Source organism: Camarhynchus parvulus, chromosome 2, assembly GCF_901933205.1.
Source record: "Camarhynchus parvulus chromosome 2, STF_HiC, whole genome shotgun sequence".
Taxonomy (NCBI): Eukaryota; Metazoa; Chordata; class Aves; order Passeriformes; family Thraupidae; genus Camarhynchus; species Camarhynchus parvulus.
This window is the reverse complement of record NC_044572.1, coordinates 103,487,949-103,513,197: the sequence shown is the minus strand read 5'-3', so window position 1 is coordinate 103,513,197 and position 25,249 is coordinate 103,487,949.

The window sequence follows — 25,249 nt, the reverse complement described above, 5'->3', positions numbered from 1 at the left end:
GGTCTAGCATTTCTAACCCACAGACATCCAAAGATAAACATTTACAAAGATAGATAAAACCCTTTCCCTTCAGGAAATAGGTAGAAGTTCAGGGAGTTCAGAACCTAACTTACATTCTCCATGTATTCTCTTATATCGTGGAGAGGTCTAGCATTTCTAACCCACAGACATCCAAAGATAAACATTTACAAAGATAGATAAAACCCTTTCCCTTCAGGAAATACGTAGAAGTTCAGGGAGTTCAGATAACCTAACTTACATTTGTTTGTGGCTTACAGAGTATCTACTTTATTCCTTCTTTCTGAATAAAAGCAATTAAACTTCAAGGGGAGAATTTGCTTCTACCAGAAAAAAGGACCTCCAGAACATGAACAGAGTTTTTTTTCTACTAATTGCCAAGACTTCAAAAATACAGTCAAGCGTTAGATTTCTCTTAAACTCTATTTTCTTTTCTTTTTTTTTTTTTTTTTTGCCATTGTTAAAAGTAACTAGGTAAAAGCAATTCTACCACAGATGTAACCAAAGGAGAAGATTAAATGTTCACATCAATTGAAACAATTTTGTAATGCTTCAGTCACAATAAAGATATGAACCACACAGCCTAGCTTCTTGAAATACTGGTGACAAAAGGGAAATACAGAAAAAAATAAATTAAATTGAATTTGTTGCATGCAATTTTTTACTTTGTCAAATTACATTTAATTTTTTTTACTCAACAATTATTTATATATTAAAATGCAATAAATTGCTACGACACTGCAGATATTCTGTCCTATGATTGAAGATGTTGAACTGGGTTTCATTGTATCATGAATTTCCTGAATTGCATGATACAGTTAATTACAGAGTTCATGCTGTTTCATGAATTGCATAATACAGTTTAAAGCCAAATTTTTTTTTTTTTTTTTTGAATGATTTATCTCTTGAGATCCATATTTGAGTGTCAGGTCAAGATTAACTGAAATCCTATACAAAATATAGCTGCCCCAAATCACAGTCAGGGAAAACATTTACTGCTGCTTCATACCTTTCCAGGTTATAAAATTTAATAAAATAAGGCCATGTTGCTGCCATCTGCATCAATTCCCCTTTTCATCGAGAACTTTCTGCAAAAAGTGTTTCTGTAAGCAAGACATATGTGTGTGTGTAAGAAACAGAGACAAGCAACAGAGGGGAGGAGTTTGATACAGCAGGATGGACATGAGATGGACCAGCTCCATTTGTAGTTTATGAGCTTTTGGAGGGGGCAGTGTCTGTGGCATTGTAATGAGCAAAATGTGTGATCCCTGTGTATTGGAGGAGAACGCATTTTTCCCGTTACCATTTCTGCCAGATGAGCTGCCCACAGTGATTTATTTGTCCAGCAGCCACCCAGCCCTCAGGCAGGGTGCACAGCACAGGGACCAGGCAGCCACCACTCTGCCTTCAGGGCTGGAATGGGCAGCTGGAGCCTTGGTGCAACCATGCAAAAATTAAGGATATACTAGGAAAATCTGTAGCAAGGTTCTTCTCAAACTGGTCGTTGTGATGTTGTGTTTCACAGATTGGTGTCTTTTATGTTGGGGAGCAGAGGCAGAATGGCTGCTTCTCTGGGATTATTTATTCTGTTGATACAAACCTAATTGTTCTGGACCAGAACATCACCTTGCCATCACCCCCTTCCCTCTGACTCTGGACTCTTTCATTTAGCAATATTCTCAAGTTCACAAGCAGTTGCTGGAGCAGGTGACATTAGTTATGCTCACATACATTAATTTCCATTGTTGAACTTAAACTGCATTTCCCAACCCACCTGGGCCGAAGCTGCCAGTTTTTCTGCCTTTATTCTAGTTCTATTCCTCTTTTATGAATGTCAAGTCAATGGCAAATCGTGCCATCTTGCAATTATCTTCCTTTCTCCCAGCTTTTGCAAAAATGCATTCTGACCATTACTGCATTGGACTCTCAGCATCATTACTGACTTTAGACTCTCCTGGGTAGCTTGCCAATGGATTCACCACAGTTTCCTGACTGCCTCTTCATCACTATCAGCCTAACAGATGGGGACTCACCACATCAGATAGGTCTACCTGCCAAATAATTCCCGGTGGGGATTCCTCCTCTTTGTAGCAGTGTTATATCTTTACTTCTGTCTTTGAATAAGTATTTTCAAATCCTCCAGAGGACTGTTTTGATTTTGTTCCGTTTAAAGGCATCAGAAGTAGTTTAATGAAGACATTTTAGAAGGAATAGTACCCTTCAATGTTTGGATTAGTTCATATTTCAGACTCCTGGCTTTTGGGAGACAGATCCTGGATAGAGAGACATTAGAATGATTAAGGTCTATACCCACATACTTTTAGCTGACGTTATCTCCTTACATTTTGTTTCTGGCAGTGCATAAATTAATGGCAATACATAAATCTCTTAATTTTTAGTAGCATGTTAAAGTAGATAAAATATCACTTAAAGATATCATTAAACTAAAAATGAACACTTTAATAAGTGCAGCCAGTAATTTACCTTGTTGTGAACTGTTCCAGAGTATCTATTTCTCTGATATCTCCAGCTATTAACATTACAACCCTGTCTTATGCAGCCTGATATTTTTCTGGTGGCAGAGGCCTAGTGCCAGATACCTTGTTTCATTTTGCATACAATAAAAGTTTGGAGTAATTGAGACAAAGCAAGATTGTGTGCTTGAAAATGTAGATAAAAAGATTTTTTGTTTAGATATGCACATATATGCATATATATATATATATATATATATATATATATATAATTCTTAAGAGAAATCATGAAGACAATCATTTCTGAAAGATAGGTGTGGAGTAGAAAAGGGGAAGCCTTCACTATTTATAACAGACTTCAGATGATTAACTCCTAAGTGCATTACCTCACTCATTAAGTACCTCTTTCCTATGACATTGTGAAAATTGAATTCACCTAATTTATAGGTATACTCCAGATGCTTTGTTTGGTGCTGGTTGTTTTTTTTAAGATTTGTGACACAAACTAAGTGCTATGAAAAGGATTTAGCTGCAATCAGTGCCTTACACATACTTTGGTGAAGAAAATATAGTGACAAGTGGAACTCAAAACCAGGGAAACGATATTTGATTTGATTAATCCATCCCTCATTTCTGAGTTGGAGCTGTGTCTGTGAGAAAAACAGAGCTGGAGACTTTTAAACAGCAGTCTGGAAGTACCACTAGTTGTCACTTGTGGTGAAGAAGTTTGTGCTATTAAGGATGACCACAATACTGCAAATTAAATCTTGGTGGTGAAGAACATTGTTTCCTACCTTACAAGGCAGAAATTAAAGGTTTTCATGAAATCTCTCTCCTAGCCAAAGAGAACATAATGATCCTGTAAGTCCCAAGGGCTCTCTACCTATCTCTGAATGAAGAAGAACAACAGACAAATATATGATATTTCTTTAGATCAAAGTGATAAGTGGGAAAATGAAGTTTGTGTGGCTTGAAAATAACAGAAAGAAAGTCTTGGTTTAAGAAGAGTTAGAGGCCTTGGGGAGGCATTTAAAAATAATTACATTTCCAGGGCCATCCAACTTATTTAATCTTTCAAGCATGAAGGATTTTAAAGACCTTCAGGTGCAACTATAACAAAGTTTATGCAGAACTAATGATCTCCTGTAGAAACTGTCTCTATATGGAGTAAGGTACATACAACAGAGCACCATACAGCTTTACTCCTCTGGGAAATTAAACACTGTAGTTGTACAATGTGAATAGTTTACCAGTATCTCAAAACACTCTTGTACTGAGATCAGGTTGAATAAGTGCAATACTGAGGTTCTTATGTTTCTTCTGTTATCCTTGGATTCATTTGCTACCAACTTTAGGTGGCTTTTGCAACTTTACTTTCCCCTTCTTTATAACAGTGAGAGATCTGGCTACTGAAAACTGATTGTGGATCTCAGATACTGTGCGTTCATGCAGTGTGTTTTATGATGGAACTCAGTTTGTTCATGTTTCAGACACTATCAATACGTAATATAATATATTAATGATAATATTATGCCATTTCTTTCCCTCACATAAATTAATATATTCTTATGAAGAGTCTGCCTGGCTCCACTCATAAATTTTAGTATGACATAAGATGTAGAGATTTATGTGAAACAACTCAGTGCTTTCAGTCTATTTACAATGCAAAGTTTGAGTGGCATAAGCACAGCTATAGGTAGCCTAAAATGTGACAGACTTTGAAGGGAGTATGGGAGTGATGGGGTCATTATGCTCATCACTGAAGCTAATCTTCTTACATTCTAATCTACACTTCTTATAAACAAGACAAATATTTTTTGGTGCTCTTCTTTGGGAAGACTGCGGTAAAAAAATTACTATTTTTTAAATTATTATTGAGAATTTTTTTTTTGCCAGGTAAAAACTGGAAGAGACAGTGCAGAAGGGGTGAGAAGACCACTTAGCAACAGCATGGTGAACTAAAACACCTTTGCTAGCTTAGTGCAAAAGCTTTTATTCTTTGAAAAAGCTGCAGTAAACTCTAGGGTTATTAGAAAGGATCTAGTTCTCTACTGCTTTGGTGAACCTGAATGCCATGCAAAACGAGTGCAATTTGTTTTACTAGCCTGAGTATCTTTCCAGTCAGTGCAGAAAGAGGGTTTTAGTGCTGTAAAAAGCCTAGATTAATTTTTCCTGTCCTGCCAGACTCTTTACTCCTTGAATCGTGCTGTCTGATCTGGCATTCGGCGTAGCGACAAAGCTCTTTTCCTGAGGAATAAATAAAAGAGTTCTGCCTCAGCTCTTAAAGGACCAGAAGTCTTCTTTTAAACTATTTATGTCCTGTTCTTACTCTGCAGCCTGCTGAGCAACATATAACTTTTAAACAACATTTTGCAAACACCTCACAACCTTTCGAAATTACCTTGTAAAAGCCTGACCTTTTTTAGCTGTTGACTTTACAAACACTTTTGTTTAACCGTTGTTCTTTAGGTTGGTGGCAAATCTACTAGTTAAAGGGTCTCATTCCATGAACAGGTAATAGAGCTTCTTGCTACTATTTACATCTTCCCTAAGGATTTTCAAAGAAAAAGGATTGAGTATTACAATAGCATAATCATGTCCTGTCTTTATTCAGCCTACAAGATGTTCTGTCTTTCTGCATGATAACATATCTTTCCAGAAAAGAACAGCATGGTAGTCATGGCAGATGTTACTGGCATGATATTCAGCACTGGGAAAATTTGCAGTTTTGCCGTATACATGACAAAAATTCATGATGACTGTTTGTCTTTTTGAAAGTTTAAATAAACAACAATAATAGTGGTAATAAATATTTAAAGTAACTTTTGAAAGTGTGAGTCTGCATATGGGAGGAAATAAAATATAAAGGAAAAGCTGACGCCAATAGAGAATGTCAAGTTTGTTTTACTAGAACTTCCACATAAGAATTTTTGCAATGCTTTTAGAGGCATTTATAGTAGGGAAATCTGCCAAATTTTGGATTTTGATCCAGAAAATGTTGGAACTCATTGGTATGATCTGTTTCTTTTGGAGAGTATCCATCTTCTGTTTTTCCTTCAGCAAGCTGTTTACTTTTTTGCCGTCTCAGAGCTCCACTCACCTACTACATCTTAGACAGTGGGTAGGCAAAGTTGCCTGTTTAGAACTACTCTTTGGGAATGCTACAGACTATTGTTGAAATGTTCTTTCAACACTGAATGTTGAAATGTTGAAATGTTCATTGAGGGATAGGACTGATCAAGCCATATTTCTGAGCTGCCTCAAGTCACGAAAAGCAGGACAATTTCCCTTTGTCCACAGCATTACACAGCCCAGCTCTTTACCTCCTTCCTGTCTCCAAAACTGAAGTGGGACGCTGATGGTTGCCACCATTATTACTCTTGTGCAAAAGTGAGCAGTGGCCAGTGCACATGGAGCCTTAGCATGCTGTACTGCCAGGTTTGTTTTCCTAAATTTTTATGTACAAGGATCTCTTCCAACATCACCAGGCTGGAAGGAGCCGAGGGCATCATTACTGAGAGTTTGGCAACCCTGACAAAGAGGTTGCTGAGTCTGCATTAGGGGATGAAATGAGAGCTCTTTAGTGTGATCCTAAGGAGGCAGACAGTGGTTGTGGTAAAGGTAAAAATAAGGCTGAAAATTGTCTCTTGATTTTGGGTGGGGCTTTTTAGCATAGAAAAAAAAAGGGAGAGAAAGAGCAGGCATTGTCAGAGCAGTTGACTGTTGTGTTTGAAAAAAAAAATAAAAAAAAAATAAAAGAGTATAAAATTAAAAATATTGTATAAAAATATAAAAAAAAAAAAAAAAAAAAAAAAAAAAATTTATTTAAAATTATTTTTATTAAAATAATAATTAAAAAAAAAAAAAATATTATTAATAAAAAAAAAAAAAAAAAAAAATAAAATTTTAATTAAAATAAAATAAATATATAGTATTAATTATATTTATAATAAAAATAAAAAAAAAAATATTTTTAATAAATATAAAAAATAATAAAAGTTTTTTTGTTTTTAAAAAAAATATATTAAAAAAAAAAAATAAAATTTTATATTGTTTATTATTAAATTTAATTTAATTAATTATTTATTATTGATTAAAAATAATATAAAAAAAATATATTATTAGATTATTATTTTAAATTAATATATATTAAAAAAAAATATAAAATAATTAAGGTGGTATTATATGTATAAATAAAAATAATAAATATATTGAGTTTAAAAAAATTAAGCAAGGAAAAAAATTTCTAGGAAAAAAAATAAAAAAAAAAAAAAAAAAAAAAGAAAATAATAATAATTTATATTATTAAAAAAAATTTTACTAAAAAAAAAAAAAAGACAACACGAGAGGAAAAAATACTATTTTTTTTTAGGAAACTTGTAAGGGGGCACAGTATTCCCCAATGAGTTGCAGCTGGGGCCAATTAAGAACAGGTGGCATGGATACTTAATACACCTGTAAGCAATTAGGTACAAGGACCATAAAAGGGTGGAGTCAGCCAAAGAGTCAGAGGCCTGCAAGAAGCAGAAGGAAGATTGTCAGAGCCAGAAGAAGAATGCAAGAAGAGCTGCATGGCTGGTGTAAAGGCTGCAGGAGGAGATGAAGAGTCCCAGAGAGGGCTGCAGCGAGGACCAGGCGAGTCCCAGAGAGGGCTGCAGCGAGGACCAGGCGAGTCCCAGGGGAAGACAGTGAGTTCCCCCAGAGGGGATGAATAATCTCAGAAGAAGACTGACCCCAGGAGGGTAGACCCCAGGAGAGGGTTGGAGAAGCTTCGGACATGCCAGGGCTCTGTGGCAGACTGGCAGCAATATCCTTCATTGGATCGCTGCTGGATTAGCTGCAGATGCTCCTGGCTGGACATGCTTCGGGAAAAGCCCCTGGAGGGGATGGACTCTGTAGTTGTAATGTTCACTGTTATATATAAGTATGGTTGTAATGTTTACTGTAATGTATAAGTATTAGTGTAAAGTGTTTAGGGCTACTGTGACCCACTGGGACGGAGTGGGGGAGGCGGCGTTGGTGAAGCTGAGAGTGGCAGGTGGAAGCCACAAAGAGGTCTAGACCTGATTATCTAATCAAGACACCTGGGAATAGGTGAGCCACCAACAAGTAATGAGGGATTTGGTTTGGGACATTTAAGGTATTTACTTTGAGTTATGACCGCCTCGACAAGTAGAGATAGATGCTGGTGTAATGTAACTGGTATAATGTATTTCTGTAATATACAAGTAGAGTTGTATAATGTATTACTGTAACGTATAAGTATTGTTGTAAATTAATGTTTTAGGTTTGGCCCTTTATATTACTATTGTAAAAGGAAAGTTTCCAAGTGAGTAAGTAAATCATTAAAGAAATTAATAAGTTGTCATGTGATGAATTGGTAAAATAGCTCCACTGATTAATTTATTCTTGGCTTTGTCCTTAACATCAGCCAACACAGTAAATACCAGCTGAGATAAAGATTAGAACAATGCTAATCTATAGTGCAGAAGGAAGTAGCCAGCAACACAACGTATAAAAATATTTTATACAAGGTAGAATTGGATGCTATGAATAAGTAAAGGTCTTCATTTGACACTGGTGATACATTGATGTAATAGCTGGGGGTTTTTTACTACAGTGAGAAAAAGTAAGAGATACTCTGAAGAAATTATGTACTGGAAAGGATGACATTTGAACAAAATAGCACTGGTCTGTGAACCAAAACATGATTACTCAATTAAACAATGAAATCAAGAGGGCTCCTACTCTTGATAACAGGTTAGAAGACACTTTATTATACAAAGGATTTCAAGTCTAGACCATTGGTAATGATAATTACATAGGATGGTAATTCCTATGTAGAAGTCCTTAATGAACTTGAATCCTGAATAATGTTACTGATTTCTAACCAGAATTTAATTTCAATTGAGCACATTTCATTCACCAGGTTGACACTAGAGGCAGAGATAAAGGGTCAAAAAACTGCTTTTTGAAGGATTTAAAAAGAAAGTCTCGTATGGCAGCAGGGCTCTCTCACATGATAACACACAAAGCTGTCACAGAGCTTGTTATGATCTTTTCATTTAATGAAAACAAATATTACCCAGATCAACAAAGACATATTCTCTGGTTTATATTTTACTTTGTAAAGTAGCAAGATACTACTAGCAAGACAATAATTCATAGCCAATTCACACTCATATAAGTTTGTGTTAACATTGACCTCCTCTCTCTCCTTAATATTTGCCTCCTGAAATATTTATTGACTGCAATAGTATCTCCTCTCAGCTTTCATTTTTCATGTGAAAAAAGTTAAGCACTTCCATTCTGTTACATAAGATAGGCTTTTAACGCCCCTTTCTATCTTCACAGCCTTTCCACGCACCTGTTGCAGATGGAGAAAATTTTTCTAGGAGGTGAATAAGGCCTGTCATAAATGACGCTTTACAAAAAATTTACACTAAAATATTATTTTTCTCTTTTACTCTGGAAAATACTTTACTTCCCACCTTCAGATTGCATTTTTTGGTTTTTTTTTTTTTCAGAGTCCCGGAGCAGGGCTCGGAGTTATTCTATCATCCACAAATCTGTTCAGGTCTTTTTTTATTTCCACTTTTGCTTCCAATGGGTGATTTCCCAATTTGTAGCAAAACTTTCCAGTTTGCAAGTGCAAATACCTGTACCTCAACTAGACATTGGAAGAAGGATTAAAGGAAATTGAGGTTTCTGTGGTTCATGGCTGTGAACGTTTTTCTCAGCTTCTTTCTGACTTGGTTGATGTCCAGTCCCTTTCAGTATCTTCTTCCTCAGTGCAGTTTTGTAGCTGTCAAAATCAGATTCATCACCTGCCCAGGTTGGGAACTAGAAAGTGACCTCTCAAGGACAACATACAGAAAGTCTCCAGGGTCATCCAATTACCCACTGGAGTTCCCAGATGGCTTCCTGTGGGGTGTCCTGAGGATATTTTGGTACATAGATTGTACATTCCTGGGAACGCCAGGAAGTGGGCAAATTTGAGGGCACACAGTTCCTACCACCATCCTTCAGAAGTGATCAAGAAGAAACTAGGAGAGGACTTTTTGTGTTTGCCACGGAGGGTGGGGTTTGGAGGAGATGTTGGTACTGTAAGTAGCTATTTCCTTTCAAACACCAACAGAGAAGCTCCTGGTACATTGCTGATGTGCAGTAATCGCCTGCATGTCACCTTACTTGCACCTAACCTGGGAACATCTGAAGTTCTTGATTTTCCATACTTCACGCCTCAAACGCCAGAATCAGATAATCTATCTCCTGCTTAAACCTTCCTGAAATTCAAGTCTTTCTCTGAAATTGAAACAGAACAGAAACCTAATGATCCAGTTATCAAAAACAGATCAACAGGACCAAAATAAAATGTACTGTGATTTTCTTCAAAACAAAGCTGATTATTAAATCTACAAATTGTCCTCAGATACTCAAGCACTAGGAAACAATCCATGTTTCTTATAAATTCAAATAGAATTAGGCAACACCACAGGTATTTTCAGTTTCTGATTATGAACATTTTGCAAACAATTTCCATTATTATTTATGACGTGTCTGCATTTTCCCAGCTCCTAACATCACTTGCCACATTTTATATTTCTGCACTCTAACACCAATGTTACACATTAGGGTGAGAAGAGTATTCACTGTGGATCATTCTTTCAGCTCCAAAGAATCCTGTTGATATGCGTGACCCTGACTTTAATCATTTAGTACAGTAAATTAAAGAGGAAGAGAAAAAAGGGGAAGGAGATTAAGGATAAAGAGGAAAGAGAGAGCAGGTCTAAAGATCAAGACATGTCTGATAACATTTAGTGATCATTACAGAAAAATAAATGTGCACTGGATGAACCACACACAGGAAAATGAGTACTGTAAGGTCTTGCAGTAGCTTGCAAGATATTGTAGGAACAGCTCTGGATCAACTGCAATTTAATTATCTAAATGCACAATGGTATTTTGATTTTCAACATATTTTTCTATTGCTGCTGTTCATGCCACTTAACGCGAATTTCACCTTATTTTGCAACTTTTGAAAGTGTTGGGTATCCTTAAAAGTCTGAAATAATAAAAAAAAAGCCAGTAATAATATGATTCTAAAAATAACTGTATATTGAGAAAGCGATAATACAAAATAATTTTTTTTATTCCCTGAGGAGACTACACACAGATGAGGTGTGCCACAGGTGTCAGTTCAGATCCTGTGCTTATATCCATAGACTGGTCTTTGTGAAAGACTTATATGCATGTAGCATTGATATGGAGCAAGTCAGTGCCTGCTTATTGGCATGGACGAAGGAAGAACATGAACAAAGTTTGCAATCACTATGGAAACTGACTCTCTGGTTGCTGTGTTGGCACATCTGTCAGGGACAGCAGCTGTTCTAGAGGCTTCCTTCCAACAAAGCTTTTCCTGAGACTTGTATCTGGGACTGGGCCCAGGACTGCAGGGTTTCAACAAGAATCCAACAGTCTGCACAAGCACAATTATATTCTTCACTTTGCCCTTGTAAGGCAGCTCTGTTTTCTTTTCAGTATTTAGAAAACTTGCAGAGTGAAACACCTGGAGAGGTGACATGAAAATCCTTTCTACTGTGTGGTTCAGAGCCTAGGTATTGGCTAGTGGCAAATGAAGAGAGAGTCCATCTAGGAGAAAATGGAGAGCTTGGCTCTCCTTCAGCCTGGTGTGTGTCCTCTTAAAAACCTGTGACTTCTTAATTTAAAGTTTGGGCACAAATTATTTTTAATAGCAGTTGGTTTTTTTTCCTTATGTGTGGCTACTATTTATAGTATCACATCAAGGTACTTTCTGGAATTAGCCTCAGCAGAATCATTCTGCATGAAAGAGGAGGAGTGGGTGTCTGGGGATGGAGTCCAGCCACCAGCAAAGCCAGGGATACTCTTAGGGCTGACACATGAACAAAGATTGGAATTTTCATAAACCAGAAGCTCTTGTTAAGATAGTATTTGTCTTTAGATAGACAAGTCAATTTGAAGCTGGTTTTGTTTAATCTGGGATGTGTTACCTTCAATAAATTTGTGTTTAGAACACTGCATAGACATTGAAAGGAATGTACATTCTCAGGTGTAATTTTCCAGTGCCAATGACATCCATGAGGCTGCTGAAATATATGGTGAATTTTCATTAAATCTTGTGTGCTTCGTAGATAGCAGCTCAATCTTTTTGTTCTGGGAACCCTTTCAAAAATCTGGACTTGATTTTTGATACCCATGAAAACGAGCCACAGAATTTTTTGCATCATTGAAATTCTTCACTGTTTGTAGCATTTTTGAAAACAAAAACTCGTGAAATTTTCTGGGGCATTAAGGTATTCCTACAGCAAATGCAGCTGTTGCTCATGAAAGAATGGAAGACAGCAGAACAATTTGAATTTAAGCTGGTGCATCAATCAATCAAGCCCAGTTCAGCTGTCTTGATTGATACTGTTAAAATTTGATGTAATTAATGGGTAAAAACAAGGGGAAAGAAGAGTGACACAACCAGCTGATTAGGCCTCTACATAATTCTTAGTAATTTTCCTTTCAAAAACTGGTGCAACCCTACAATCTCTTTCAATATTTATCTATTACAAACATGCATTTTCTTTCCTCTAGGAAATAAATGCTTAGGCATCTAAAACAAAGTGACACATCCAAGAAAGTAGATCACTGAATTTTCTGATCCTGATGTATTTTTCTAATTGTACACTGAGTTAATATTGGAAACAAACTTTTAAGTCTTTGCTTTTGTGATTTATATTACACCAGAATCCCTAATCTGCTGTAAAAACCAGTTACTTATTACCTTTGGTTGTATATAATGGACTTTAGAGAGTAGATATTACTAATTTTTCAGCTAAGAGTTTATGTAATTAATGATGCATTTATATCCATATATATATACAAACAGTTGCTTACTCATATTTAATCATTGAAAGCTATGAGGATAGCACATTTTGCAGTTAGAAAGAATTCAGACATGAAGATCATTCAATAGCCAAATATTTTTAAATATTTCATCACATTTATTAAAGTTCTGAATTCAGATGGAAAGCCTATTTCTTTGGCCTTAATAATCACTGGAAAGGAAAAACAGAGTGAAAAAGATACTTTTTTGCCTGACAGAATATTACTTTTGTGGTGGAAGAAAGAAAAAATTAAGAAGGTGTGTTGACTTTGGCCCAATGTTTTAATTGCAAATAGGTTTGTAAAATAAAATAGGTCCTTTCTGATGGTTTTTTGCCATTGCTTTGAGAGACTATTCAGATGACACATTTCATGAAGAAGGACTGCACCTGAGAAGTGTAGTTAGTCTGAAAAGCTTTTTTATCCATGTTCACTATTGTAGGGGCTGCCCTGGAGTGAGTTGAATCATTAGGTCAGCAAGACCTTCCCGTTTAAATTCTGTTTCTCTGTAGTTTCGGACCAGCACTTTGATTCCATATGCCAATGGATGCGTGGAGACACCCCACAAACACAGTGCTGGGCTGGGGCACAGGCATACAAAGGTAGTTCTGATGAGTTTATTAAGCGGTGGAATGAGATCAAGATCTGAAGTGCTGCAGGGCATGGTCATGCTTCACTCTCAGGAAAAAGTACTGCCAAAGAAGGTTCAAAGAACCATGTTTACAACCATGGAACAAGCTCCCTGTTGATTTCAATATCTGACATTACACAGATATGCAAACTCAGTGTAATTTGTTCCATCTGTCCCTCCTTATTACTATGTGTAGCAGCAGCAAAAGTATTCCCTTCTCCCAACATGCTACAGTTCTACTGTGTCACTGCAGTGAGGACCAAGCAGGCACAAAGGAGCAAATAAAAACCATTATCTTCAACTTTTTCACTTACCATAATACACTGGAGTAATGCTAGATTGTGTAATTTTTTTCCGCTGTGAATTACTTTAGGTGAATGCAGTTGAAAGACATAAAGAATAGTTTGTCTTCCCAAAGCTATACAAACAAGGAAATGTTACAGGCTTCAGCTTGGGAGATACTAGAGTCCCTGTGTCTTCTGGACAGTGTCATGCTCTTCTGTATGCTGGCAGGTACAGCTGGCTTTTTATTACTCTGCAAAGATATGATTATACTGTTGTGCAGGCTTTCTACAGAAAGTTAAATTAGCCACTGCAGTTAGGTCTCTGTAAACACCCACTGCTGGAGAACCAAAGCACCAAAAAGTTGTGTTGTATTCTTTCTGATACCAACATTTTCTGGAAGTGTTGCTTACAGGAATGAAAATGTCCCAAAACACAGAAGTACATTTATTCAGAAGGACTGGAAGTAATTTGCTTTCAGAATTTCAGAGATGCTTCAGGAATCAGGCTGCCCAGAAGGAATTGACTTATCACATTTTTTAGACCTTTGAGAAAAGAAGAAATTAGCTATCAACCAATTGAATTACCATGTTATACCACCTTCTTTCCTTCATTCCGTTTACCTCCAGGACTACCCAGAATTGCAACAATATGAATTTTCTGTTAAGTTTGATTATAGACTAAAACCTGTCATTATACACAAAAAGATCCTTTCCTTTGGACTGCTTGAACCACTTTGTAACCATGGCCAGTCTTACCAGCACATTATCATCTCTCACATCACATATCCATAACTCTCAACCTGCTGCATTTCAGATTTGGCATTCCACTTTGATTCCATGCATTGGCACTTCCCAAAAATCACTCGGTTCTGGTCCCTTTTTATGAGGTCCTTCATTATACACATGCTATTTACCAGACTTTACCTAGCACTTTTCCTAAAATGTAAACAGCAGGTTTTCCTCTCTGTATTAATAAACACACTCATTGTCCCTAGTTTCTTGTTGATAAGAGTGTTCCTGTCAGGGAGGTCTATATTCTCAATTTCTTCCTTTTTTTTCTCTTTTCAAGTTTATTATCTCTCTATGCTGCGTATTTTTGTGTACTGACTTGTAGTAGATAATGAACTGTGATTTTCTCCCTGATGAAGGTTGTATAAGCCTTCTCTTCCGTGGCATCTGCCAGTTAGAAAATGCTTAATGGATTTTTTTTTTCTCAGTAGCACCTAGACTGTAAACTACCAGCAAAGACATTAACTTGCAGATACAGAAAGAAGTGAAAACATTATAAAGATACTGTGCCAAATTTGGTGTCAGTGATTCAACAGGGTTGTTAAAAAGTTGCAGGAGATGTAGATAAAAGCTGTAAGAATAAACACAAGGCTGAAAACCATGCTTTATAGAGAGTGGTGTGTGGTATTCAATTTGCATACACAAGGAAAAAAGCTGGAGGTATACACTGAACGTAGGCCCACCCGGTGCAATTAACTCAGATTATTTGATCTATAAATCAGAAGATATTCAAGTTGCCCAATTTCCTTAAATGAAGCCGAAAGCCTTTTTCCAGCTAAGCCAGATAATTCAGTCTTCAAAAGTGTGTTAGAGACAGTAAATAGATGAGTCCAATTTCTGGGCAATGTGTCTGCAATGAGAAGGAAGGTGAGTGGTGCAGTTGACACGTCTGAAGGAGGGGATGCCATCTAGAGGGACCTGGACAGACTTAGAGATGGGGCCCAGGAGAACATCATGAAGTTCAACACATCCAAGTGCAAGGTGTTGTACCTTGGCTGGGACAATCCTAGACATGAGTTCAGACTGAAGGAAGAACTCACTGAGAGCAGTCCTGTGGAGAAGGGCTTTAGGGATTCTTGAGGATAAAATCCTGGACATGAGTCCACAGTGAATTTTGCAGCTCAAAAAACCAATCATGTCTTGGGCAGCATCAGAAGCAGCATGGTCAGCAGGTCAAGGGACGTTGATTCTGCCCCTCTGCTTTGCTCTGGTGAGTTCACTCCCACCCAGAGTGCTGTATCCAGCTCTGGGGTCTCCTCAGCACAAGAAAGACATGGACCTGTTGGAGTCAGTCCTGATGAGAGCCACAAAATTATCAGAGGGCTGGAGCATCTCTCCTTCAAAGACAGGCTGAGAGAGCTGGAGTTGTTCAACCTGGCAAAAAGAAGGTTCTGGGGAAGATCACATTTCAGTACCTTAAAGGGAGCTTATAAAAAGGAGGGAGAAGGATTTTTTTATATGGGCAGATATAAAAAGAGGGGCAAGGGGGAATGGTTTTACACTAAAGGAGGACAGGCTTAGATTAGATGTTAGGAAGAAATTCTTTACTCAGGGGTGATGAGGCACTGGAACAACTTGCCCAGAGAAGTGGGCAGGATGCCCAATCCCAGTAAGTGTTCAAGGCCAGGTTGGATGGGGCTCTGAGAAACCTGATCTAGTGAGTGGCATCTGTATCCCTGGCAGGGGAGCTGGAAATACATGATCTTTGAGTCCCTTGGAACCCAAACCATGCTATGATTTTATGATTATATGATCCTGTGAAATTATCAGATAAATTAAACCAAGATGATTCCAATGGATGAGATGCATCTTCTAGTGTACCAGAAAGCCAAGAAATTGAATAAATTAACCTTATGTTCCATGACCGTGACAAGGAGAGAAAGTGCTGTCCAACTGGTCAGACTTGAGTATGCCAGCAGACACACCAATGACAAAAGTTTTCTTCAGAGTAGTGGATTAAATGTTCTACTTTTATGTTGCCAGACACTGATGCTTCAGAGGAAGATGAGAAAAACAAATAAAACCAGCAGGAAGCTTTTATCTGACCCTCTCTAAGTAGTTAATTGAAAACTGTAAGCTTTGATTAACATAATTACATTAAAATTTAAGCACTATGAGAAGAGTATAGAGATAATACAAAGGATTCTGAAGTCAGATCACAAAAAAGAAATGGAATGAAGAGACAGAAATAGGATGAGATTTCATAGAGAAGAGGATGAAATTTTCAGTTAGAAAGGACAACTATGCTGTCCTGAAGCCAAAAACTTCTCTGTGAGGTTGCATAAGAAATACATTTTTTAAAATATGCCTGTAAAGCCCAAATCTGTTTTTTTATAAGCCTTTCTACTTTATCATAAAGTTGATTGTTTTTCTTTTATTATTTCTACTGCTGGACACTGATCTGTGCAATAACAATAATGACAATATTGCTAAACGCCTCTTGTCCAAAATTTGCATCCTGTATCACAACCAGATTGATAAAGTATCTCAACTTGTTTAAAACACAGGAAAAAAACCAACTACTTCAACAACTTCACGATCCCAATAAGGCTGATTTTTCAAGTTCTCTTATAATACTTTTGGTTCTTCATTTTAATCTTCTCTTCACCTTTCCAGTTGTGATTACCATATTTGGATGTAGCAATCATCTATGAATTAATGGAAGGCTGTATTTCTTCATGCTGGCATATGGAGTATTTTATCAGTCTACCACATAAAGGTGACATGTGGATCATACAGTTATTAATGTAGGAAAAGTTGAACTAGTTGTTTGCTAAGAATGATGGTATTTGATCATTTCAACCATTTAATTGAAGCTGTGTTAAGTTCTTCATCAGCAAAAATAGCGAGGTCAAGGTTCAGTGAGTGTCTCCGTAGAGCACTCTTGTTCCCATTGCACTGTGGAGGAGACAACAGTGGAGCTTTCCAGCTTTATAATTTGTGAGACAAAACCTTCAGGACTTTGTACTGCTCTGTGCAGATGGCAGTCCTGTGCTGATGGCATAGAAGCACAGCGAATCTCTCTCTGTGAAAGGCAAAGGAGGCTGAGGTCCTCTACTACATGAAGGGCAGCCCCTTGATCTTCCTTTCTTCTTCTACTTTTTTATAGACACATTTGTACCATTTTTATCTGTGGGTCTGCCAAATTCTCTAAAAATGGGTGATACTTGCACCTGTATAAATGAGACAGAAACTTATTTTTGGTGTTTTTTATGAAGGTGTCCTGACTGATTTGTAATCGCTGTGAGCACTGCAAAGGAAGAACAAAATAAGTGGCTATAAAGAAATGAAGAGGAAAGAAAAAGACTACCTAGTGTTTTTAGTGTTTTAGTGTTTAGAAGACTACTTAGTGTTTCACAGAATGTTTGTTGATGTGATAAATACAAATGAAAACTATTTGCTTTATAGCAAATCATGCTCTAAGTGCTACATATGTACTTTGCTTGCCTGTCACTGCATCTGGAGTTGTCAGCCATGCTAATTGGTAGGTAGGATAATTTTGAACTATTTTACTTCAATAAAAATCTAGTTTGTGCAAGGGAGACAAAGAGCTGACATGTTAAGAAATACTGTGATGAGATACTATTTTCCAGTGGACAACAGGGTCTAAAAAAATATGTATCTTGAGAAAATACATTCTTCAGAAACCCAGACACTCCTTTTCTGTCTCCTTCAAGACATACAGTGGGTATATATCTCTAACAGATGTCTTCCCAAACAAGTTTCGTTTGTTTTTTTTTTTTACTTGTGCTCTCAATTTTATAAACTCTTTTCCTCCTCAAGAACTGAATATATGAGATTCCCTGTCTCACATGTTCGGTTTTTTTCAGGATCTTCTGCTCCCAAAGACTTGTGCAAGCATGAGACCACAAGCACTCATGTTCTTCATTCAGGAAGCTCCACTCATTCCTCATTTGTTTGGCTGAATCAATAGGCACTAATTGTTGGGATTTTTGTTGATCCAAGGCCTCAACTTGTCCTCACTTGGAAGGTTTACTTTAGAGAGCTATAGTAGGATTCCTAAAGTTTACTTCCTCTGCTTCATCCTACAGAGTGAAGAGAGACAGAGAAGGGGGACTAAGAAATAATAAAAAACCTGTCAACAATATTCTGCTTTTGAAATGAATATGTATACACAAGTTGTTTTACTCTCAATGTAACAGGGCATAGAGGTTTCATCTACTTCCTTTCCATTGTCAAAATTCAGCCATGGAGGCTTGGTGTAACTAAGAGTCGGACTTTCCAAGTATGCTAATTCAGTAAGTTTGGAAAATGTGTCATTGTAGAAAAGCAGAGAGAGATGTATGTGAATCATTGTTAGAAAGTTGAATATTTCATATTTTGATTTATTTAAACTTAATGAACCCCAGAAAGCACTTTTAGTGTTTACTTTTTCCTCATTTGACTCTAATTAACCTTTCCCATGATTCAGATGTCTGACAAATGTGTAGGGCTGCAGGGCTAAGTGCTTTTTTCCATGATTGACTTTAATTAAGCTTTCTCTAGGCTTGAAACCCTTGTAAACTCAGAGAACTTTATTTTAATTGCCTTCTGCCAGATTTACTTATGCTAGACAAATATTATAAATCAATACAACACTATTAGAAGTATGATGAACTGACTTGCAAAGCAGTAGTCTGCCATGGTGAAATGCATTAAACTCACTAAAAGAGCTGTGATGGGAGAAAAAATTACTGATTTCATGAAGGTAGCTTCTGGAGCATAAGCAGGTTTTCTTTTTCTGCAATGCGGGTTTATGAAGACACCAAGTTTCAAAGTACAGTTATTCTTCTCCAGTTTTGGTGGTAATACATCATATTCATTCATACTAGAAATTATTAAGTGGATCCTCTGAGAACTTATTTTGTGCTTTGGACTGATCAATAGGTCTCTGTTGCAGCTGGTGGAATGAGTCAGTTCAATCTTAATTAGGGGACTTTGTCACCTAAATCATGGAATTTTTGCTCCCTGACTCTGTCCTAAAAGAATCATCAGGAGAACCAGACAAAAAGGCACCAGTGCTTGTACAAGTAAATGCAGATTTTATTTTTCAAAATACTGCACACAAAACACAGTTCAATGGCTGTTTGCAGAAATAAATGAAAGATTGTCCATAAATTTTAAGTTCAATGTAAGTTTTATCCAAACAAAGGTTTGCAATCTTTTTTTTTAGGGTTTCCTTCAAATGGCAGCGTGTTTGGTTGGTTCATGGTTTGGAAACATCCCTTCTACTCAAACAAATGGCAAACCCTATTTTCATTCTGTGTTGCATTGCTATAAATTGAACTGTGAGAGAGGCATTGTGAGTAGCACAAAGGTCATATGCTGCACATTTTGGCTGGTTTTCCATCATATGTTCTGAAGGATCAACTGGATCAACTGAGCTATATTTACCTAGCTACACTTCTCCTACAGCATCTCTTCTACTTCATGGGAAAGGTGCGGCTCTCATGCCAGAATGCCATCCTGAGAAAACCTTTTGCATTTGCTGAAATGCTTATCCTTAATAGAAGAAGTTCTGGGGAGCTTTTGTTAGAATGAAGACTACCAAAACTGTCTTTGGGATTAATTACAGTACAGTGCTGTAAGGGTAATTACCCTTACAACACAGTAAGGGTCAACCTTTTCCTTCAGTAGCCAACAGCATGAAAACAGATATCAGCAGAGGTTAACCATAGTGTCTCAATTGTGACAGCTGTGTGTTTCCTTCCAATTTTCAATCCTTTTCTAACACAATGTGGAATCTTCTAAATTATAAACAAAATGATGATAAATATGGCTTAGATCAAGTTAATTCCCAAAACTGAATCCTTACACCTGAGCCCACAAACAGTGCAAGGAAATGTCTGAATATGTAATCATATTATATTAATATAATTAACATATACAAAAATGTGTGTGTGCAACTATACATTAATATATGCAACTATTTAAAACAACTACTTAACTGAATACAGATCCTTCATAAAGCAGTAGACTGACTGCTCCATTAGCTGTATTTATCCAGCTAATATGTGTTGCTAAAGCTGTTGAAGCAAAAGGGTCTCCATGGGGACCAGCTTTGGCTTAGAAAGCATAATTAAGTTTCTGTACCCTGTTGATACTCAGCTTCCAAGAGTTTTAATAAAAACACTGTATCAATGTGGCAACTTTCAAACCTCATCCCAGGACAAAAGAACTCCTTATGCCAATCAAAAAGCAAGTGCCAGAGCCTTAACAAATCTGTTAAGTCAGGAGGATAACTATTAGCTTTCCTAGATCCTGCAAGGATGGTGGGCTAGCTCCTGAGTTTGACAGACTGCAATTGGAGGACTTTGGAGAATTTTTCAGGTAAATGAGGGTTCATGAAGAGAGATGCACAATGAGAAACTGGTGCACAAAATCCTTTTTTTGAAGAGTATTCTTATCCCTCTAAATAGTATTGTTTTTTAAAAATGGAGATATATACTCTTGATGTACTGAGGCTTTTTTATTCCTGTTTAGTCAGAGTCACAATTATTCATAGGAAAAAAATCTACAGCCATTTCCTAGTTTTAATTAATTCTATTTTACATCCTGACACTTTAACTTGCTCTTGATCAGTTTCTAAGTGATCTGTTTGACATGTCTATCTGTAATTCAGAGTAATTGTCAAATCAGTTTGCAATTTATCAGCAATGTGAAGAGTAACTCTAGCCAGAAAGCTATTTTTCTCTTCAGAGTGAAAGTAAGCTATTACAAGGGGCCTGGGAGATTTAAGAAAAATGGTACTGTCATGTGAAATTTCTGAGCGCAAGAACCCCTTCAGATCTCTAGGAGGAATTTTAAGTAATTTCTGCATTCAGTAAAAATGACAATTGTCTGACTTGAATGAAAAATATTGCCTAAATTCCATTCCCTTATTTAGACTAAGCTGAGGGCCCTGCAATGTATTACAATCTGCCCCATGTGCTTATTTTGTGGAGCTGTTTTCAACACCATGCTTTACTGGATAAGAGTGCTGACAAGTCGTATTGTTCTTAAACAATAATTGCAATTACAAACCAAACAAGTTAAAGCAGTAACATCTGCCTTAAAATTTCCTTTACATATATTTAAAAAACTCTGCATAACAATTAAAAAAATCTGAAAAAAGAGCTCTTTCTTTCAGCTTTTTCACTGCATAAAAACTCCCAGGTACAGACAGTCATATCTCTTCCCTATTGACTCACTGTTACTCCTGTGTAACCCTTCCAGCAGTGAGAACAAGGACCTTACACGGAAATGTCCTTTTCTAAAACTGATTAAACTACAACCTATGCACATTTATGTCTCTTCTCCTGGTTCTGTGAAATTAAACTAGAGTTGCAGCTGAGCCAAATATTTTAATGAATTGCAGGTTTACAAGAGAAAAAAAAAAGCAGAACTAGGATAATTTTGCAATTTAGTGAGACTGGCCAAAACTGGCATGAAATTTTGGTTCAGAAGGAGATATTAAGGAAATACTTTCTATGAGTGTTTCATTTCAAAATGTACACCATACAATGCTGTGAATTTTCACAGATTTTTTTTCAATTTGGAATTCACTAATTTCTTTATTATTATTAATATTTTTTTTTAAAAAGCACAAAACATCACTGGCATAAAAAAACCCAAAACACAGCAGATATCTCTAAATCAAATCCTTCCCATTTTGGTTGGGACACTGAATAGAAAATCAATTAGTCACACAGGAGCTCCCTAGTGGGCACAGTGTGGCTATTTTCAGGGTCATAAGCACTGGTTATTACTTAAACCATACCACTGAAAAGTCTGCACAGAAAGGATGAGACTCTGTATATTGGTATTTCCAAAGACTGAGCAGAGCTGAGTAGGTAGGACCTGTGAGCACAGCAGTGTGTTCATTACCCATCTGGTAGGCACTAAAGAATATAGGCAGGCAGCAATTCCCTGTGGCACTCACTGTTTGAATTAGTGATATTTAGAGTCGATGGGGATTAGTGCTATTCCCTCTGCTTCTGTGACCACCATGCTTACTCCTTCAGAGCAGACTGTCCATTCCCCTTTTCAATGCTGCCAGCACAGCCCCTGTTTCACCTCTGCTGTAAAGTTGTCTGTACCCCAGTACACCTCCCATCAATGTGAAATATTGGGCATAAGGGCACAGCAGCCTTACTGTGAAAAAGAGCAGTGAAAATGGATCCCCCCCATGCCCATGGGTTTGTCTTTCATCTGCAGTACTCAGGGCTAGATTGTTCCTTTCTTACCAGAGAAAAAGCAAAAAGCAAACCCAAACAAATATTGGAGGGTATAAGAAACCCTACCAAAAGAGGACATGATGGCTACATTGTTTCCAATTAATTGCAAGGATTTTGAAATTTCTTCCTGAAAGCAGTGATTACTTGAAAAAATGCAAAAATATGAACTTGTTTAAGGAATTTCCTTGTTCCTGGATTAGTGGGTTAAAATAATACTCTGGGTTTTTGCTCTGATTTTGCTCATATGAAACTTACCTTCATAAAGTAACTTGCCATATTGCTGCAGCTGGCTGGATAATGTCTGTTCCTGTGTTTGTCATTACCAAGCAGAGAGACCTGCCAAATTATTCAAAAGTGTATTGTAGTCCCAGCACCTCTTATTATTCTGCACGCTCCTTGCTCCTGTTCCTTTCATGTTGTTCTGATACACAGGGATATAATGAAGAAGTTACATAACTAATTAAAACGGATGTATTTTTCATAAAGACTGTGGAATTGATTTTTTGAGAACTAACAAATTCAATTCTCAAGTGTATCTCAACACTATTTTAAAAAGTGTTTGATTTATTCGTTTTAGCTTTGGGGAGTGCTGTTCCCATATGGATTTTTCCAAAGACTTGAGGTAGTACCTTGGGTTACTTGCAATGAATGTGGATAAGCCATGATTGTTTAAGCATGCTGTCAGATCAGAAGCAAAGGTGTAACTAGTGTAGCCATCAAAGGATCTCTAAAACTGACAGACTGCCTCTGCAGGATTTTGTAATCTGTTTTATTCATACCATTATTAAGATGTAAGTTTAGCTTAATTTTTATCACAAAGTGTATAAATGAAAGCAGTTGCAATTCAGACATGGGGCTTTGATGGAGGGCTGATTGAAATCACTGAAAAGGCACATGCTGGTTCCACTGATCATGGATTAATATCAAACACCACATAACATCCTACTGTGATTGCTTGTTGCAATGAAAAAGTTTGTGATAAATTTGTGAAAAATTTGTGAAGATTTGTAATGTGCAAAGGAAAGAAGGGTTTAGAAAACCAGGAATAAATTTTTTATGTAAATCAAGGTTTTTCTAGTGTGGGCAGTGGAAGAAGGGAAGACTTGTACATTTTCTTCTTTTTAAACAGAGGTTATTTCAGATGACTTCATTTTTCAGGTTGGATGGCTGGTGATTTACCACTCTCTATATCTTTACCAGGTCTTGATAACTTTTCTCTATCTTGTTCTCATATGAAGTCAGAAAGGAAAAATTGAGGAGAAAGAAAAGGAAAGTTGTATCTCGTCACATTTTGCGATCAGAATTCAAAACCAAAGAGAAAGCTCAATACATTTTTTTCTTGCATGGAAATATTTGCAACAAAGATTTCCATATTCATTATATACATTAAAAATCCTCATTATTAATAGCAGTGGAAGCAGTGGTATTTAAAGACAATTTTTCCTCCCTAGTAACTTATTAGAAGATAAATCTTTAAAAAATACTGAAACCCAAATTCAAAGAACAGTAAATACGCTTAGTTTTGAGTTGCCACACTTTGAGTTCTGTTTCTTTTTTATAGATTCAAAATATTCATCTGCGTTGGAAAGCTTGGTCTCAAACAGCTTCTTTTCCATAAAATACACTTTTTAGACTGCATACTTTCAGATTTGGCAAATTGACCCCAGGATTAATTCATTTTCCCCTCTTTTAAACCCTTACATGTCACTCTGCATCCCTACTCCTGCTATGTTCTGTTTGACTGGAGCATAGAATTTTTTGCTCACAGATTACCAATCACAGAGAAAAAAGCTGAAATGAGATTAGACTTGACCAGTAGTGACTGGTGATGTGTGGGGGGGACACCAACACTTTTTCTCTTTGTGAAATGACTTGTTGACATTGCTTGTGTTGTTCCTTGCTTGTATTGAGAAAGGATTTCCACTTTTTGATCATGGAGCTGTCTTTTCTTTGGCCTGTGGTTGTCTAAACTTGGAAATACCAAGTGACTGAATGATGAGCAGTACATACACACTTATGTACATGTGTGTAGCTCCCATACACAGACGCAGAATTAAAAAATCCCTGAAGTTTCAGGTACTTTTTACAGTGAAATAGCTGTAGGGTGACTGAGATGAATCAAATTACTTGAAAGAACAAAAGTTCAGGGAAATAGGCACAGCAATAATCCCTGTGATTTATGAGCATCAGGAAGGATTTACCACATTCTTGCATCGGTTCATATGATAATTTTGCTTTGGTCACTGCCTTCTGACTCACCATGAGAACTAATTTGCAAACCTGAGATATCTGAATCTTAAATGATTCTGTTTATTATGCATGATGAATAGAAAACCATTGTACTAACATTCCCTTCTTTTTATTTGAGATTTAAGAGTGACTGAAAAAGAAAGTCGTTAAGGTAAGTGTCCAAGTTTTCCAAAACTTGACATATAATATTTTCTTCTTTTTGCAATTCCCAACATCCCCCATGAAGTCTTTCAGCCTTCCCTCATTTTAGATTTTTTTCCCAGCTGTTCACATATGCAACTGCCTAACTTATCAAACAAAGAAAAACTTCAAATTCTTGTAAAATCTGATATCCTCTTCCCAGGTACAGGTGCAATTTCTCCATTATTGGTGTTACTAAATATTATTCTTATTATTTTTCTTTTTTTCTGTTTCCATCTATCTTTGCTTTCTGCTGTTCCTTGCACACTGAAAGGTGTGTTGATTAGCACCAACACAGGAAAAATATGCAGGGAAATGATACAAAAAAGCTACTCAGATGCCTCTGAAATTTTCTGGAAACTCTGTAGCAGGAAGATGTATGTCACCTTCTGCCGTAAGTATAAATTGCTTCAGCTCATTTCTAGTTGAAGTGTGAGTTGTATTAATAAGGAATGGGTTTAAAATTCTAGTTGTTATTTGAAAGGTCAGCCAGCA